The sequence below is a fragment of the Heterocephalus glaber genome, unplaced genomic scaffold, assembly GCF_053883595.1.
Source record: "Heterocephalus glaber isolate CG9 unplaced genomic scaffold, H.glaber_assembly_v1.0 deba00001532, whole genome shotgun sequence".
NCBI classification, from domain to species: domain Eukaryota; kingdom Metazoa; phylum Chordata; class Mammalia; order Rodentia; family Bathyergidae; genus Heterocephalus; species Heterocephalus glaber.
The window spans coordinates 34,068,823-34,089,771 of NW_028258330.1; the positions used below are offsets into that span (position 1 = coordinate 34,068,823).

At 35.4% G+C, this 20,949-nt stretch overlaps 2 pseudogenes; both read left to right on the forward strand.

Moving 5' to 3' along the window:
* The first annotated feature begins 20 nt into the window (after nt 1-20).
* Nucleotides 21-20,455, forward strand: LOC106008260 (olfactory receptor 7E24-like; annotated as a pseudogene).
* Nucleotides 12,394-13,009, forward strand: LOC101700557 (transcription initiation factor TFIID subunit 9B pseudogene; annotated as a pseudogene).
* Nucleotides 20,456-20,949: the final 494 nt, after the last annotated feature.

The following is a 20,949-nucleotide window of genomic DNA, read 5'->3' on the forward strand; positions in this document are numbered from 1 at the left end:
TAATAGCCAATATTCGGACTATGGACTTCTATATTAATGGCACCAGTCTTGTGGTCACCATCTATGTCCCTGCTCACCATGGTTGTGAGCATCAGAAAGTTCCTATCTCACCCTGTATTCATATGAATTGGAGAACAGAGACTGAGACTTAAATAGGGATTTGGGAGGGGAGGTGCTCAGTACTTGGCCATGTTCCAGCAGTATTACATCTTAACACAGTAAGTGCTGAGGGAGAGGATGGATAAAATGAAAGACTATCAGAATCATGATGTCCTCCTGTTCAGGACAAACATGCGGTTTGTGTAGCCATATGGGAGGGTGCCAATGGGTGAAAATTCAGCTAAACATAACAGTGTGGTTTATATTCTTTGCTGTAGTGGAGGGGGTCCTAGTAAGGTCCCTCAATGTTACCCTTTTCTTTGCATTTTTTTTCTTTTCACACATAGTAGGGGAAAGTGAGTCCCTCTAAACTGCTCTGTAAGCTTTTGAAAAACTTTAGCAATGTGATGATATGAGTGAGGTGGAGGATGACAGTAATCTAAACATCATTGATCATAGAGAATGTTTTAAATGTCATAAATTGAGTTATCTGTTCTATTTAGCTTGTTTTGTTTCATCTACATAGTTTTTTCTGTAGTTATAAGTGCCCAGATATTATTTTATGTGGGTTTAAGGTTATGAAATTTTTGTAATGTGGTAAGTTTTTAGGTGCAAATAAGGTGTTTTAATTAGGCTGTCTGGGTATACACACAAGGAATCCTGCTAGGAAATCATGCATTTTATCACCTTGACAATTCTGCCAGCCTTTTCTGGCCCCTGCCACTTTTGGAAGAGACCCCTTGCTCATGTGGCATTTTGCCCTATGGCATTCTCATTAGGTATTTCTTTTAAATAAAATGAGAAAGTAGTGGGTGGCACCTGCTGCATCTACTTTAGAAGAAAATGGCTGAAATCAAATGTGAATCTCACAGAAAGGCTAGGAACATGCAAACCCAGTTCAGGTCTCCCTCCTGCTCTCGCTGTATGTCATTCCAGCTAACTACTTCCTCTTTCATTTTTGTACTCACCCACTCAACCTTGAACATATAAATCAGATATTGATTTCATTCCCACTAAGCAAACTGAAAACAGTATTAAATTTTGTCCAAGATGTATATGTGGTAAAGCCACAATATCTTTGATGAAATACTCTCACAGTTGAAAAACAATGAAAAAGTTTAGTGGATCAGATCCAGGCAACAATAATTTAATTTAAATTTCTGCTAGCTGCTCTTATTTTTTCTGTAACAAAGGGCAGAGTGTTAGTATCACTGAGACTCAGCATTATCTTTTGAAGTGATTTCTAGTTGAGGCAACAGCCATAAGAAATGATTAATAGAACAATAGATAATGAGTGTTTCTTATGTGATTAATAGTGATAACTATGTAAGATGAGAAAAAATGAAAATTTTAATTTTTTCATTAATAATGAAAAGACAAACGTTATTCTTTTAAAATACGGTTTGCTTAGAAATGACATTTTTCCTATTTCTGTAGCAGGACATTTCCCATTTGTCCTTATACATGTTGCATGGGTGGAGAGGAATGACTAGCTCTTTCACTTCTGATTACCTGTTTGGCAAAGAGGAGGCATCAAAAGAAAAAAATCTGTCATAAACTTTGAATAGACTTCACAAATCCTCACCATAATCAGTGTGGCTTTGGCACACATGGTGCTTTCCTGTCTGCATTTTATCCCTCTCAGGATTGCCACCTAGAACTGGAGACAAGATAGAATTGCTTTGTCTGTGTCCACATCATGCACACATATTCCCTGTAATCCATTCAACCACTTCTATATAATTAATTATTCAGTAACTTAGCAGACATTTTGATGAGGGTGTGAAACCAAAAACAAGGACAAAAGAAGGAACAGGTAAAACTTCTATCCAGGGAGGAGATACATTTTAGAGTTCATATTTTTCCCAGCTCCAGTGCTCCTTAGAAATCATCTGCATCAGTAAGTCACTCTGTCCAGAATGTTGAATTCTATATTTTGTTAAACAATATACATAATGACCAAATATTTTTAGGTTTTAAACTTCTCTTATGTGCTACACATGTTGTGGGGATGGGTGTTGTTCTCCTTTCACTTCTCAGTGAAGTGAGAGACTCATGCATACTTTGCATATAGCAGAAGATCTATGACTTGGGAATAAAATACTGAGTTCTTGACTTTCATCACACAACATTATCTCTTGTCCTAGAGCCAAAAGGAAATATTATTCCTCATTGTGGTTGAAATTTCTTAATGGTTTATAATGGAAGGATTACTGCTTTTAATTTTAAAAATTTATGACAGTAAAAGATATATTGCCCTCAATCACCCCTCAAAATACTCCCCCTTTAAAAGATTATTTTTTGAAAAATTATTAATGTACAAACTACAAGAATATTTTGTTTTTATATATTAAGTACAGTACTAGCAAGTATATAAAGCTGTTCCTTGTAACACTTTATAATAGTTTGAAAGTCCACTAATTGTGGGAAGATAAATAATTTTGGCACATCTGCATGTAAAAAATGATAGGTTGTCAAACTCTAAAATTTTCAGTAATTACATATTTTTTTATTTTAGCAAAAGAAAAATCTTGTTTTAAAACGTTTTATATACTTTTTTTGCACTTTATTCTTTTATTGGTACATTGTAGGTATACAACACAATTACATTTCTCATTGGGAAATTTACCTTTACATAATGCATCTTGGTTCTTATTTTTTCTCCATTCCTAGCCCTCCCTTCACCCCCTCCACCCTTCCCTATTTACAAAGACTTTATTTCCATTTTTTCCATTTCTCATTATTTTTCCTTTCCCTTCTTTCCTTTCCCCTGCCCCTCCCACTACCCCTACCCCTTTGGACCTTTTCTTCCTATTTTGCATTATTGATTATTCATTCTAATCATTGGTACATTTTAGGCATACAATATAAAGACATTCATCAGTGGAAATTTGCACCTTTACATAGCCTCTCTTGGTTATTTTTAACCCTTGCCCAGCCCTCCCTTCAACCCCTCCATTCCTCTGTATTTACAAAGATTTTGTTCCTATTTTTCCATTTTCTCATATTCATCCTATTCCCTTCTATCCTTTCCCCTTTGCCCCTTTTCTTCCTATTTGATATTACCTATTACACAATTTAGTCCTTATTTACACTTTCAGTTTCTCACACCAGAGAAACTATTCAGTATTTATACATGTGTGTCCTATTTATTTCACTTAAGAGTATCACCTCAATGTGCATCCACTTAGTCCCATTTGACCTCACTATTCCACTGCTGGGGATCTTCCCCAAAGAATTAAAAGAATCATACCACAGTGATATATGTGCACTCATGTTCATAGCAGCATGGTTTGTGATAGCTAAAACTTGGAAACAGCTCAAATACCCATCAACTGGAGACTGGATAAAGACAATGTGTTTTTTGTATAAAATGGAGTACTACTCAGCCATAAAAAATGAGAAATTAGAGACATTTATAGCTATATACTTATTTTTTATTAGTACATGTTTGCCATACATGGCGATCACATTCATCATAAGGAATTTGTACCTGTACATAATATTTCTTAATTATTTTTTCCCATTCTTTTCCCCTTCTTTAAACCTTTTCTCTTCTCCCCACTTACAAAAGCATTTCCATTTTTTCTTTGAAATGGAAAATGTATTTCAGCACACATATATCAATCTTAGAGGAAACAAAACAGGCTGCAGAGCAATATGAACAGTATAATAAAATTTTACTTGTTTTTAAAATGTTCTTATTACTTGTAAAGAGAGAGATACCCATATATTTGTGTATGTGTATAAGGTGATCTTTAAAATATTTTAGCAGTAATTTCCGTTAAGGAGTTGGAATAATTAGTAGGTTCTTTTCATACTTCTCTTTGTATTTTTCACTTTTTTATAATAAACAAGCTTGCAATATTTTTGTAAGTTACAAAATGTATAAGGAAATATGTTGATAATAACCCATACTTTACTGAGACAATGAACACAGATGATTAGTCATAAATGGAATATGCATTGATTGTTGGAAGTTAATGAACAATCTTTTATCCCCATCATATATGGGAACTTTTCCCTTGAGAGATATGGACAGAGTTAGATGAAATTTGAAAAGGTTGTCACCCAAATCAACTTGCCAATTCAGTAACGTTTTTTTTTAGGTAATTCTGGGTATCAGTTTAAAATGTTTGAAATAGATTCACATACATTGAGAAACTTAAAAACATGTATCAATATAAACTTGTACATTTGATGGGAAATAGATGTTCTTATTTATACAGTTTAGATGAGCTTTATATATTTTGGAGTATGATTTTTAAGGCAAATTATAGATACATGAAAAAAACTGACATTATACATTGACAGGAAAATCTAGCTACCAAATTCTGATAGTTCCTTTTGGTGGAAAGGTGTGTAGGGAAGAGAAACAAGCAAAGATATCCAGAACTCAAATTTCATAGATAATAATTCAAAGCAGCATTATATATTAGTTTTGAATTATACATTATTAATATTTATATTTTAATGTGTGCATTGTGTATTATTCGGTATAGTAATATTTTAATATTAATGGAATGTTTTCCAAATGCCCTTAAACTTTCTAAGGCATTGGTTCTCAACCCTTGGTGTAGAAAAGAAACATCAAGAATTTAACACGCAGATATTCTGATTAAATTGGTTTGGGGTGAAACCAGAGTATCCACATATATTAACATATCCACAGGTAAATATATTGATAAATGAGACTGAGAATCACCAGTCCACGTGTTTAATATAATTTTGAAAATATTGCCTACAAACCTCTTACCAATAGATAATTTAATAGAATAGATAATTTTATCTCTACAGATAAGGAACTGTATATGTGGATTTACTTTATTTTCTCTCCTTTTCTGCTTTGTTTCTCAATTATATACTCATGCAAAATGAGCAAAAAACAAGCCCAAGTTGTCATCGTGTAGCTGAGAGGAGGAAATTGCAATCTAGTTTTCAGTGAAGGTTGAAATAAAAATTAACTAACTGGGCATTAGAAGCTTCCAGCTTTCCAATTTACATTTAGATTTTTGGAACCCATCCTAAAGTCTTCAAATGAAAATTTAACAGCAGGAAAACAATGGAAAAATATGAGTATGCCATCTTAGATTGCAGAATTAAGACTAAAAATAAACTAAAGAACTTTCTTCATGTGAAGTAACTCACTTTGTTAATGTGGGTTTCAACAAAATATACCTAATTCTTTTAATTTCAAAAAAGTTTATTAACATTACTCTCTAACCACTGACAGCTGCTCTGTACACTAATGTCACATTTATGGTCAGTGATGTCCTAAGTTTAGATGCATAGAACTCAACAATTTTTATCAAAATCTGGAATTCAACAAAGCCAAGTTGATATGTACAGTGTTCTTAGTCTTCTAACATTGCTCACTTGAGTGTCTCTAATATATACAGGAAAGTGAGTAATGCAAGTAGAAAGATAGATCTTTCACAAATGGAAAGTGGATGGAGAGATGGAGCTAGGGGAGGGAAATGGGATGAAAAAATAAAGGAGGATGTGTTATGTACATGTACCAACTGCACACAATAAATGTAAACATGTACATGAACATATACTACTCAAAAAACCAAATAAATCATGATAAAAAAGAAACTGTTAATGAAAGATTCAAAGACTGGGCTTGTCATAGCTGTGCAATGTTGCCGAGGATCTATGGAAATCAAGTGTGAATACTTTGTAAACCCTGGAATTCAAAATATGTACAGTGTTCTGGACGTCTGAAATTTCGTTTTCTTATTTAGAATATTTTCTTCCAAAAGGTGTCCAAGCAACGTAGAAACACAAAATCTCACAGGTGTCCCAGAATTCCATCTCATGGGCTTCTCAAAGAACCCAGCACTGCAGCCTGTCCTCCTTGGACTGTTCCTATCCATGTACCTGGTCACAGTGCTTGGGAACCTGCTCATCATCCTGGCTGTCATCTCTGACTCCCACCTCCACACCCCCATGTACTTCTTTCTCTCCAACTTGTCCTTGGCTGACATCTGTTTCATCTCCATCACAGTCCCAAAGATGATCGTAGACATCCAGAGTGAAAGCAGAGTCATCTCCTATTTCAGCTGTCTGACACAGATGTCCCTTTTTGTTATTTTTGCATGTATGGATGATATGCATCTTAGTGTAATGGCCTATGACAGGTTTGTGGCCATCAGCCATCCCTTACATTATTCAGCCATCATGCACCCTTGCCTCTGTGGCTTCCTAGTGTTGGTATCATTTTCGATTAGCCTTTTGGACTCACAGTTGCACAATTTGATTGCCTTACAATTTATCTACTTCAAGGACATAGAAATTTCCAATTTCTTCTGTGACCCTTCTCAACTTCTGAATCTTGCTTGTTCTGGATCTTTTAGGAATAATAAGGTTATTTATTTTCTTGGTATCATATTTGGCATTTAACCCATCTCAGGAATCCTTTTCTCTTACTATAAAATTGTTTCCTCTGTTCTGAGTATCCCATCATCAAGTGTGAAGTATAAAGCCTTCTCAACCTGTGGGTCTCACTTATCAGTTGATTGCTTATTTTATGGAACTGGTCTTGTAGAATACCTTGGTTCTGCCATTTTGCAATCCCCCAGAAATAGTGCGGTGGCCTCAGTAATGTACACTGTGGTCACCCTTATGCTGAATCAAAAGTGCCCTGAAGAGGCTTTCTAGGACCTGTGTAATCAATTGGTATATAGCAATAAAACCAAACCTGTAGATCTACACTTCTAGCATCCTTGGTCACTGCTTTGTCATTTGTAATCTCAATTCCTCAACAAGTTTCATAGTGATGGGAAAGAGAGGCACAGGGACCCTAAAAATGTGTGGAAAATTTCTGGGAATAGTACAAACCTTTACTGGCTGCATCTTTGTGATTTCACAATGATGTAAATGTAATCAATACCATTGTACTGTGTGCTGAAGTAGTTAAAATGATAAATTTTGTTATGTGTGCTTTACCACCATAAGCAGTGTAAATAAAATGCTGATGATTCTCTAAAATATGAAGACTCAAATAAAGTGAACATTATGAACGAGCTCCAAAATAGAGGAGCTCCAAACCTTTGTGGACATTGATTTTGTGTTTTTCTTCTTCTTCTTCCTCTGATTATATTAGGGAGTTCCTAGAGGTTTGGATAAGATAGGTTGCTTTGGCTGATTTTAAATTATGTGCCTGAAGTCTGTAATGTTGTGTAACAGTAAAAAATCAGAATATGCCCTTCCTTCAGCTTGATGGTTCCTCTCCAGTGGGCTCCATAAGTGTATGTGCACTTCCCATGTTTGTTTGCAACAAGAAACTCCTAAAATGGCATTTTTGACAAATCTGAGAACAGAGTCTGGGTTGTCATGAGGATCTGGGCAGAGTGGGGGTGAAGAGAGATTTAGCCGTTCTTCACCCATCAGAGATGCAGCCTCACCCAATAATTGCTGAGGGAAATGATGGATTGGGGAACGACTGTTAGAAGTGTTACCTACTAGTCAGACAAACACAATATTCTAAATTGCTTAATGGGAAGATAACAAAATGTAAAATGTAATCTATGAGGACTATGATACCTTTGTTTTTGGTTGTGGTGGCAGTCCAGATTTCTCATTCAAAGTTTTGTTTTCTTCCCTCACTTTTGGAACTATGGACATTTGATCCATTACAGTAGAAAACAGGTCTCTTCAAACTGTGTAATAAGTACTCCAAAAGGAGCCTGAAGCTAACAACAAGCATGAGAATGATGTCAGTAACTATAGCATCATGAAGCATTATAGAGGGCTTCTTAAATGCATGGTACTCAGCCATGTTTTACACAGTTTCTGCATAGTGTTGAAATCACAATTACAAAATCATAATTATTTTGCAAAAAAGAAAGATCAAAACATGTCAATGTAAAATATATTACATTTCTAGGTAGGACAGACTAAAGCTATTTTTATGTGTATATAAAACATTTTCATTAGGCATTGATCTTTTGATGGGCATGCATTTCATTTTAATAATTGATCCTTTGTGTACTGTGCTGTTATAAATGTGGGTATGCATATATCACTGTAGTATGAGATCTTTAACAATTTTGAGGGTTTATGGCTTGTCTAGATGCCCCCGCTAAAGCCTCATGTGGTCCTAAGTGGTTTTTTTCTGAGATGGCCAAACCTGGGTGTGTGATGCTGGGATACAGGATGCAATGCTGACATTGATTCATTAGTGTGATGCTAGGATTAAGGCTGCCCCACCCTGGGTGTGAGTGCTACCTGCCCTAAGGGTGGGTAGCTTGGATAAAATATAAGGAAATGAAAGAGGGTCACCGATTTCTGCTTGCTGCTTCCCTACTTTGCTGCTTTTCTGACCTCTCCTCCGTGATGCCCCTCTGCCATGCCACACTGCCTTGGAGCCAACCAATTATGAACCGAACCTCTACAATCTTTGAGCTACAATAAACCTTTGCTGAGGACTGGGGATTTAGCTCAGTGGTGCCACCACCTGCCTCACAAGTGGAAAGTTCCGAGTTGGATCCCTGGTACAAAAAAAAAAACCAAAAAACAAAAAACAGAAAAAGAAAACCTTTACTCAGTTAACTTTGCATGTTGATTATTTTATCTCAGCAAGGAGAAAAGTAACTCAGATGGAGAGATACCCAAGAAGAGGTATAGCTGGGTCAAGTTGGAGTTCTATTTTTCAATTTAGAGGACCCTCCATATTTATTTCTGTACTGATTGTACTAGCTTACATTTCCACCAACAATGTAGAAGGGTTTCTTTTCTCCAACAATTTCACCAGCATTTGCTGTTGCTTGAATTCCTGACAGCCATTCTTTCTGAAGTAAGATGGAATCTCAGTGTTGTGTAATTTGTATTTCTTTTATGGTCAAAGATGCTGAACATTTTTTCATATGTTTATTGACCATTTGTATGTCATCTTTTGAGAGAAATCATTTCAACTTTTTAATTTTATCATTTATTTTGGGGGGTATAATTTTATAGTTCTTTTTATATCCTATATATTATTAGTCATTTGTACAAGCAGTAGCTGGTAAAATTTTTTCTCTTTCTCTATATTGTCTCTTCATTCAGTTGGTTGTTTCCTTTCCTGTGAAAAAAATTTAATTTGAAATAATCCCATTCTTGGTATTATTTCTTGTGCAATCAAAATTCTGCTTAGAGAGCCCTTGTTTATGTCTCTGTCTTCAATAATTTTACCTAGTTTGTCTGCCACCAGGGTCAATTTTTTTGTATCTGGGTATTTAATCCATTTTGATATGATTTTAGTATGGGTTTAGATTTAGGATTATTCCTTTACACACAGAATTGTGCTAATTAGAGACACAGAGTATCATGCCAGGTAATTCACTTCCTTGTCACTCCAGAAAAAGAGCCCCTACTTACTGGCTTCTCTTTTGAGGTTCCTAGTAGATCCCAGGGCAAAGTCACCATTGTCACTCTCTGCATCTCCAGAAGGCAGGATGGCTACAGATCACAGCCAAATATCATAGAAAGGGTGGGTATGTAATAACTGAAGACCAATCTCTCTTGCCTCCATACATGATAACATTACATCTCTTCAAATCTTCCTCAATTCTTCTAAAGAGCTCGAGGAATATCAAAAGGAAAAATAAAATTATTTCTCAGTTATATTTTTGCTCAAGAACCTGGAAATTTTTCTATAATGCACCTGGGATATCCCGGTGGTTAATTCATCTGAACCTCTGCTGAAATCATTCATATAGTTAGAATAAAATTAAAATGATTATTATACTCTCAGATTTTCAGAAAGTGACAATTTAATCTTAAATCCTGCTTACTCTATATATTATTTCTGTGACATAGGAAGTTTGTTAGTGTCTTTAATACTCTGAATTGTTATGTATCTAGATTTATTGTTGATACAGCTGAATTAAATATGAATTAAATGTATAACCCTGGGTCCCTATATGATCAGTATGTGACAAATGCAAAACATATGGAAAAGTAAGGGATATTATTGGTAAAATTAATTGTCACATTGTTTTTATATTATCCTGAGATCCCAAGTTATGGTTCCCCTTGTTCTCTAGCAAGACATTTCATTTTTGTCCTTAAGTAAATGCTGAATATCTGGAGAGTAATAACATTCTGTCATTTAAGCTCCCTAGAGGCTATCCTTCATTTGCAAAGAGCAGGCATTAAAGATTAAAATCTCTGTTTAATATTGTTATGTTTTTTTCATGGCATATCACTTCCTCATCCCGTGATTATCAAGTCTGTATAATCCACCTTTCCAGGGACAACCCAAAATATCAGACATAAGATAAAATAGTACTTTCTTGTCTCTATGTCATGGATACAAGGAAAATGTTCCTTTGAAAAAAAAATTACACCCAACATTCAATTATGCAAAATCCATGGAAGACATTTTCATAAATATGAAAAATACAGAAGGAGATGGAGTAACCCACTGCTTCAGCTCAGGAACTGTTTAGATTTTAATTCATTCTGTGTTATAATGAGTTTAGACAGAGATTGTGAATTTCTTCATCAAAAACCAGGCTATTTTTCTAATGAATAAATAAAACAATGGCATAATTATTAAGGTACAAATTAACATGAAGTACTACATTTGTAGACATGAGCATTGTTCTCCCTAATTCTAGGGAGGAACAGGAAGACATAGAGAGGAGAGATACACAATACAGTCTACAGAGGTGAAAGGTCAGAACCAAGCTAGTGATCTCCACATTCTTATACCATACCTTGGTTCCTTCCTGTAGGGCCAAACTGATGTGTTAGAACAAGATGAGGATGTCCACTGCCACCACTCTTTTTCAATATAGTTTGTGAAATGTTAGCCAGAGAAATTAAACAAATGAAAGGTATATTTATAGGAAAGGAAGAATTTAAATTATCATTATTTGCAGATGACATGATTCTCTGGATAGAAGGAAAAAAATTTTTCCAGCTACTCCTTACACGAAAGGCTAATATCTAGAATATATAAAGATATCAAATGAGTTAGACCTCTAAAATATAAAGACCTAATCACAAAATGGGCATCTGCAATGAGTAGATACTTCTCAAATGAAGAAATATAAATGGCCAAAAAACACATGAAAAAATGTTCAAAATTGCATTCCATTCAAAAACTGGACATTAAAACAACACTGAGATTTCATCTCCCTCCAGAAAGAATGGTTAGCATCAAGAAATCAACCAATAATAAATGCTGGCAAGACGGCAGGGACAAAGGAATGCTTCATTGTTGGTGGGAGTGTAAATTGGTAACACCACTATGGAAGTCAGTATGTAGATTGATCAAAAAACTAAAACTAAAACTAAAATCATTTCATTCAGCCACTCCCCTTCTAGGTATCTTTCTAAAAGTGTTAAAGCATCATAACACAGTGATGTATGAATGCATACTCATGTTTATAGCAGCATAGTTCACAATAGCTAAATCTTGGAAATAGCCTAATGTCCATCAACAGATGAATGGATAAATAAAATGACATATTTATACACCATGAAGTATTACTCTGACATAAAAAAGGATAAATTTGACTCATTTGTGGGAAAATAGATGCGCCATAGACCATAATGTTAAATGAAGTAAATCAGACAAACTTAAACATTACATGGCTTTCTCTTATATGAGCAATTCAATATATAAAATGAAGTGTTAAATATAAGACAGATAATAGAAAAAATGAGAGAAAAAAGTTGTTGCAATCCATTGTGAATTAACAGTGTATCTAAAAATATACCTTGCTTTAGTATAGTTGTCATGTGTTTTATGTTTTTTCCCTAATAGTCTAGATGTTAATCTGTATGTATGATAATTAGTTTTATAAGTACATATAAGATAAGTAAATGAATCTCATGATAGCAAAAGAGAGTGGTGAGGAAAGGGGGAAAAAGTATTGGGAATTGTTATGTACATGTATCAATTTTTCACAATGAATGTAACATTATGCACTTCAAACATGTATTAATAAAAATTTAAAAATGAATTCATTCTATGCTATGCTGATACTAACAGTATATGATTAAGTGTTCACCAACAAATACATTGATGCAGTATGCAGAGAACCACTTGCTCTAAGATATTTAAAATATTTTGCAATAATGTTTTTACCAATCTTTAAGTTAGGTTGAATTAATATCCTAATTTAACTAGATGAGAAAACAACGTAGGTATATGTCATTTCTGCATTTTATTTTACATTTTCCTGTTAAATTACAGTATGCTTTTATAAAGCAGTGAAAGTGTGTTGCCTTAATAGCTGAAATTAGAGAATGTTCTAGCACTACAGCAAGAATGATTGATGTCAGAGGCTGGGTAACATGAAGTCCGGCAAGATGGCACCTCCCAAGAAAGCTCACAGAGGTGCATTGGTGATGGCACAGATCCTGAAGGATATGGAAATCATGGAGTATGAACCAAGGGTTATATATCAAATGTTGGAATTTGCTTTCCTTTTTACTGGATATTGCAAGGCAGAAAAATCAAAAGCCTTTGCCACTGATTAAACCATATGCAGGACCTAGGCTACCACCTGATAGATACTGCTTAACAGCCCCAAACTATAGGCTGAAGTCCTTAATAAAAAAGGGACCTAATCAAGGATGACTAGTTCCCCAGTTAAGTGTTGGTGCTGTTAGTAGCAGACCTACCATTCCTACTATAGCAGCCCCACAAACAATGTCTGTCTCAAATAAATTGGCAACTGACGTGTCAGTGACAACCCAAAGATTTACAGTGAAGATTCCATCTTCTCAGTCCACACCTGTCAAACCAGTTTCTTCAACCACTGCAGTTCAAAATGTTCTGATTAATCCTTCAGTGATTGGAACCAAAATATTCTTATTACCACCATCATGGTTTCTATACAGAACACAGCCAGGGAATCAAACCCACTGAAGAAAACATGAAGATGATGATCACAATGGCACTATGTAAGAAACAGTCTAGGCTATTAGATGCATTTAAAAAGTGTAGTTGATTTTGAGCTTGTACACCAGAATAGAGCATTCTAGATCTTCTTATATTAGAAAACTTAAATATAGCTTTAACATTTTTCACATTAGTTTAAACTGATAGATTTCTTTAGTAAGAATATGTGTTTCCTCATTAGACTTGAAGTACAAAAGTACTTCTTTCTTCATAGTTTTAATGTTCAGTCCTAACATGGCAATTCTGTTTTTGAAAGCAGTTTTCTACAATTTATCACTGACAGCAGCACTTAAGTTTCAGTTTCTACAGCTGAGTCAGTGAACTAATCATTAATTTCTATTCTACATTTAAATAACTACTTTCTTTTTGTAAGATAAAAATGTTACTTTCATTATCACTAACTCTTTTGGCCAAATCTCTCAATTTAGGAAACAGTTTTGGAAAGGATAGATTTAGAGTGGTTCTAAATCCATTTTGAATGTACTTAAGTTCCTTGGTCTTCTCTGAATTCCCACTTTGAAGCTTTTTGTAGTTCCCATTTGTTTTCTGTACCAATCATCCATAGGCTTGTTTCTTCCCATTGTTCCTACATTTAAAAGGTTATAACTGAAATTTAAAAAATATCATTCCTGATAATACAGCTCAGGCACATTTTCATATTTTTAAAACTTGCTTTACATGCCTGATGTTCTGGTTCACTTGAAACTGAAGATTTGTGTTCGCTCTTTGTTTTTCACTCCATACCAGAGCAGTAATTGGGTTTTATCCCTTACCTCTCATGCCTCTTGAACTTCACTATACTTTTGAGATGTAGTTTTGGGTCAGTTGCACTCACTTGTATTCAAAGTTGATAACTATCATATTACACATTTTTTTAATTTAGAAGAGATTGTATAGCTTAAAATCTGCCTTGATAAGCAATTTACACTGGACCTAGCAAAATCACTAAAGAACAAATATCTTCTTTCCACCATATGCATATATGCTTTGGTCACTACTGCCTAAACCCTCCTATTATTATAACAGATCATTTTTCTAGCTTGTTACAGAGAATATCACACATAAGGTGGGATCATACCTGAAAGACTGTAATGGCTCCCTTTCCTCTGTAAGGCCAACAAGGAAAAAAAAAATTAGTGTCATATGACTCGCATTTAGGTGCAGTCTTCATACATTTCCCACTAATGTTGCTAAACACCTTCCAATATTGCCACATCTTAAAGTCTTATTGCTGGGCCGGGGATTTAGCTCAGTGGCAGAGTGCCTGCCTTGCAAGTGCAAGGTCCTGAGTTCAATCCCCAGTACCAAAATTAAATAAATAAATAAATAAAAGTCTTATTGGTAAGATTGCAAAGCTTTTGAGAATATGAAAAGACCTGTTTTATTTAGTTTAAGTAAATTTGACATGTCTGTCATGGGAATACTTATGCAGAATTTTCTGAAATAAATCTTCATATCATAAATTAGAATTTGTAACCAAGGATCCTCAAAACATAGTCATAGGTTTCATCTTACGATGGTGCAAGTTGACACATCTGAGAAATAGTGCAATAACAGGGAAGAAATATCTCATCACAATTTGAGTGTTTAGGGATGTGAGGGAAAATTTATATAAAAACTTTAAAAAACCAAAATTTTATTAACGTCATGGGAGAGAAATGTTCATTGCATAGTATAGATACTACTTGAATGTTCTCAGGGAGGCAGCATGTCAGAAGGCCTAGGTTCTAGTCCTAGCTTCATTATTTACCAACCGTGTGACTTTATTTCACTTCTGAGCCTTGTTCTCCTGACTAGTAATAGGAAAATAACACCTACCCTACTTCCCTCACAGGGATGTTGTGAGGGCTTTTTTGGTATATATGAACATTCTTTCAAAATTGTAAAATGCTATATATAACTATAAGGAATTATTACTAATTCATTTGTTCCAAGGTTATTAATAAAATGTTACACTTCCAAAAAAGAATGAATGATGTGGAAATGTTTGAGCTGAACTATGACTTGGTTTGGGAACTCCCCGTGTGCTGAATGTAGTTGTGCAATGCAGAGGTATTAATATGAAAGTATGGATGCAGAGTCAAAAATCCTACAGAAATACCGAAGAGTCGTCTCAAACATTGGATGCTTTTCTATGATTGTATGGTACTGATACAAAGAAACCTATATGAATAAAGACTTTGAAAATTGTTTTAGAATGTTTTATGATTGTTGAATTATTGACAGAGGCACTGTACACAAACCATCTTCTTGATCAGTGACATTGGACGAATATACACACAGCTATGAACATACTTCTCAAAACTTAAAGTCCACTGAAGACAAGGTCAGAGCTGTATATTAAATGATTTTGAAAATACAATTCCTATTTTTGAATGCACACATTACTATAACACAGACTAGTCAGAATTTCAATGAACTATGAAAATCTATGACTGAAACTGGAAATTAAAATGCTTTGTGATTATGATGTTTCAATGCCAGTTCTTGGTAACATTCTTACAGACTGTTTATAAACATTCTAAGCCAAGAGAATTCGTGCTGTTGTTTTAGAGTACCATGAGTACATTTCAGAATTTCTTAATAAAAATATTTTTGTTGGTAAAGGGAGTGGACTATTTTTTATTTCATATATTTTCTTCAAATTAGAATATGTGAGGCATAATAGGAATCCACAGTGAATGTTTAAATAAATTATTACAGTAAAAGACACATGTGCCTTAATTCCCCCTCAAAACAGCACTCCAACCTTGCTTTGAGCACACTTCTCCCAATGTTCTTGCCACTTTCTGAAGCAGTTCTGGAAGTTCTTTCTCGTGATTTTAGTTGTATTATTGTGGCTGCCTTGATGTCCTAAATTGATTCAAAACATTTAATTTTCATAGTCATTTTGACTTTGGAGGAACATCCAGAAGATGCACAGTGCCAGATCCGGTGAATAAGATCGATGAAGACACATCATAATTAAAAAAAATTATTTATATTAGTTAGTATATGTTATGCATTATTATTACATTTGTTTTGGAAAATTGGTATATATGCATATTGTATCTTGATCAATTTTACTACTCTTTACCCCTACCTTACCTACTACACCTCTTTTACATCTCCAAAAAGTCTACCTCCATGTTTGCTACCATCTTTTCTTTATTTAGTTCTTTAAATTATTTTTACAATCCTACCCTTTCATTGGGTGGCACTCACTAGCTGAATTCACCATATTTTTGATCACACCTCATAAGGACAAAACAGAAGACTTTCAGTACTGCTTGGGAAAGTGGCATGAATGATGGGATAAGTATATTTGAAGCCAGGAGAAGTATTTGGAGGGATTCATGGTGGTGTATCTTTAACTGTGATAATGTTTTAAAAATTTAAACATTCTCTCTGTATATATGTATATTTTGATCATACCTTATTTATTTCTTTTTTTTTTTCTGGTACTGGGGGTCAAACTCAAATCTGCACTTGTGAGGCAGCTGCCAAAACCACTAAGCTAAATCAGCTGTCCCATACCTTATATATTTCTGGTAGTTTCATTTCATTTTATTTGCAGTTCTAGGGACTGAAAAACAATGCCCTTGCATTGAACTAAATTTCCAGCCCTTTTTATTTTTATTTTGAGACAGATTCTTTCTAAGCCACTGAGTTGCTCAGGCTGTGCTTAAATTTGAAATCCTCCTGCCTCAGCCTCTCAGCTTGTAATCTTGGGATTATAAGAATGCATCATGTCTCTCTAACATATATTTTAAAGAAAACTCTCTAGTGTTCTTGGTCTAGTAATATTATTTACTAGAGTGTCTCTGTATTAGTCAGCTTCCTATTACTGTGGACATATATCTGAGATAAAGAACTTATGAAGAGAGAAGTTGTGTTCTGACCCACAATTTTCGAGGTCTCAGTACGATTTCATTTGATTCTATTGTCTTGGCTGGAATGTGAGGTAGCATTCCCAGTGGGAATTTGTAATGAAACAAAAATGTTCATCTTATTGCCTGAAAAGATATAGAAAAAGAGGAAGTGGTTGTAGTCCCACTGACTTCTTCCTTATCATGCTCCCTAGGACATGGAGAACACCCACTTGGCCACAACTCCTAAAGCCTCTGCCACCTCCCACTCTGAATATCAAGGCTTTAACGTGGGACTCTCAGGGACACCTAAACTATTGCAGTTTCTAGCATAGATCTCTTTAGAAAAAGATGAATAGCACAGAAGTCAATAATTAAAAGTTGGAAGAGGGATGGCTTTGCCACAGCTGAGGAGTTTTTTAGAGGTAATGAGGTCTTCTAGGTATATAGTTTGAAGATTCTCAAACATTAAGACTCACTAATTTCTTGAATTCAAAATAATGGCAGTGTATGTATGGCTATACTTGTTTGTTTAGTCCAAAAATCCCTTATGTTTTAAAAAAAGTGCCCAGACAATACAGAACCACAAAATCTAACCCATGTCACAGAATTTGATCAACTAGGTTTTTAAGAGAATCTAGGCCCACAAACCATGCTTTGTAGACTGCTTCTGTCCATGTCTTTGCTCATGGTGCTTGGGAACCATGCAGTCAGAAAACATCTCTAATACTGCAAAATTTATTCTCCTGGAATTATCAGATGATCCACACCTGCAGCGCCTTCTTTTTTTAACTGTTCCTGTCCATGAACCTGGTCACAAGGCTTGGGAACCTGCTCATCATCCTGGCTATCAGCTGTGACTCCCACCTCTGCACCCCCATGTACTTCTTCCTGTCCAACCTTTCCTACACTGACAACTGATTCATTTCCATTGTAGTCCCAAAGATGATTGTGGGCATCTTAACTGACAGTAGATTTGTCTTCTATGTAGTCTGCTTGATACAAATCTATCTTTTTTTTTAATTTGGGGGAGGGGGGTTATAGATGATATGCTTCTGACTGTGATGACTTGTGATTAATCGGTGGATATCTGTTGCCTTCTGTAGTACAGAGTCATTGTGAACTCTCAGCTCCATGGCTTCTTAGTTTTAGAGTCAATTTTACTTTTTCTCTTGGTATCCCAGCTGTACAAATTGATGGCCTTACAATTACCTACTTCAAGAATGTAGAAAGTGCTAACTTCTATATCCCTTAAGTTCTTAATTTTATCTGTTGCTCTACTTTTACCTGTCATATGATGATGTCTTTTTTGGAATCATTTTTGGTTTTCCCCCATGTCTTTCTCCTTTTCTCTTATAATAATACTCATTAGACCATTCTTAATGTCCCTTCAATAGATAGGAGGGATCATGTCCTTTTCACCTGTTGGCTTCCCTCTGAACAGTTTGGCTGTTTTCTAGTGTAGCCTTTGGAGTATACCTTCCAACTACTTCCTCACATTCTAATTTCATCACATGTAGCCTGAGGAACAGGACATAAAAAATCTCCTCCTTAACCTGGTTGAACAACGTACTCTCAGTACCAGTGGCATCCATTTGGGATGTGAGTTGGAAAAGAAAGTGAAATGCAACATCTTGATCTGAATGTTCGGCATCCTCAGTCACATATTTTTGTACTTTGATGTCTTCAGTATACCATTATGTTTCATGACTGGTGGTCACTACCTTGGGAAAAGAGAGAATGGGGAGATTAAAAAAATGGAAACAAATTTAGATTGCAAATACAAAGTCTTTCTGGAGACAGATGGTGGTGATGGTTGCACAATTATCTGAATGTAATTAATGCCACCAAACCACACACTTAAAATGGCTGAAATGGTAAAATTTTTATGTGAATGTTAGCAAAAATATGCAAGTAAAATCATATGGGCCTTTAGAAAAGACAGAAACAATAGTACACATGCACATGGACTTTCTCTTGAGCAGCCCAAAGCCTTTGAAAAAATTTACTTTTTCTCTTTTTTTCTCTATTGTCATTAGGAAGTTCTTAGAGAGGGAGACAGTGTGGGCCAACATGATTAATTATGAGCTCTATGCATTCAGTTTCCAAGGACATGTGGTAGTAAATATTCATCCTGTGTCTCCAGCACTTCAGTATGATTACTCTAGTCCAGTGGCTCCATACCTGTGTCTGCTCCTCCCATGATTTTGTAGTCAGGAACCTGCTGTCTGTAACTGTATTCCTGCTGGCCCAGAGGAGTGAAGTTGAGCCATCACTGGACAGCTGGCAGAGGCAGCTCATCATATCTGTAGTCCTAAATCATGACCGAGAAGACATACATCATAACCAAGTAAGTTCTGAGGGACACAGGAATGGGGGAACTAAAATAAGCTTTATTTCTTTCATTCTCACAAGAAATATCATAGCTGGAGTAGCCACAAGGGAGAATAACAGTATGAAAATTTCAAGTTTGTGGATTGTGAACTTTATGTTCTTGGTTGACTTGGAAGTCCCAAAATTCTCAAAGTTTGATTTTTATCTTTAGTGGTTCTACTTCCCATAATTTTCTAACCTACAAGAGAGGAAAATGGGTTCATCTAATCTCTTTCATGAACACCACAAAATATGTACTATGGTGATGACAACAACGAGGAGGACAGTAATCCTAACATGTTCTACCTTTATGCAGGGCTCCATAAGTGCCTGGCTCTGAGCTATGTGCTCTATGCAGCTTGTGTTATTTTATCTGCACGTCTTGTTCAAGATACAAGAGGCTGAAATATTATTATGCAGGAAGAAACCATCACAGCATTTTTGTATAACATGCCATAGATGTCTAGATAGAAAGGAGCAAAGATTTCTTTGAATTGATCTTTCTGACTATAGCACAGGGTGTTCTTGCTGGTCAAATCTCAGCAGCTTGGACTGTGGACAGCACAAAAATACATTTCACTTCCTTTCACTCTGGGAAAGATTTCTTGCTCACTACAAGGTGAGGTGGACATTTCATGTAAGTCACAGTGGGGATCCATGTGTGGTGCTTACTGAGTGAACTAGAGGTAGCATAGCTGATGCTCATTGGTAATGATTTTAAAGTAGGAGCCATGCAGGATAAATCAGCACTTTCTCCACTCAGGTTATCCTTGCCACTGTCCTTATCCTCCTCTGTGCCCATAATCTGTTCACATGACCTCAAACATAGACATATAGTTAGGTCCTGATTTTTTTCCTAGTCAGGAACCTGGAAAGTGTTTAAAAGTGTACCTGAGTGCATCTGTGGTTCAGACCTCTGAACTTACTCTTGAAACTTTCTGAAAATTTGCAGAAAAACTTAAATGAGGTAAACACAGAGACTTGACAACTTGATTTTGAATGCTTCTAGCTCTACTTACTTCTGTGACATAAGACAATTTGTTAGTATCTCTGAGACTCAGCATTGACACCTGTATAAATTGGTTCAGCCATATCACATTCTTCCAGAAATAGTGCATTGGCTTCAGTGATGTACAGTGTGGTCACCCCTGTGGTGAATCCCTTCATCTACACACTGAGGAATAAGGACATTACAAGTGCCCTGAGGAGGCTTCACAGTAGGACAGACTAACTTCAGTGCCTGTGAAAAACCACTTGAAATTTATGTTAAAAAATGTAGAAAAAAAATCTATGTGTATATTTTACTTCCTTGGTCATTTTACCTATGTAGTATGGTGGTAGTAGTTCCTCATGATGATTGATAGTAGAATAAAGATAAGCAGGGTTGGGAAGGAAATATGGGAATATGTTAAGATGGGTACAAACATTTAGTTTGGGATGATGAAAAATTTATGGGAGTGGATGGTATTAGTGTCTGCACAACAGTGTGAATGTAATGTCAATGAACTTTGCAAATAAAATGGCAAAAATGTTGATTTTAAAGTACTTTTTATCACAATAAGCAATAGAGATAAAATTCAGGTGGACGTTTCAACACATACAAAAAGAGTAGCACTGGGTATTCTTTCGCATATGTAGAAACTAAACCAAGCCACCCTGAAAGTATCACACAGCGGAAGACTGTTTGAGGTGGGGTGAAAGTCTAAAAAGAGTGGCCAAATATAA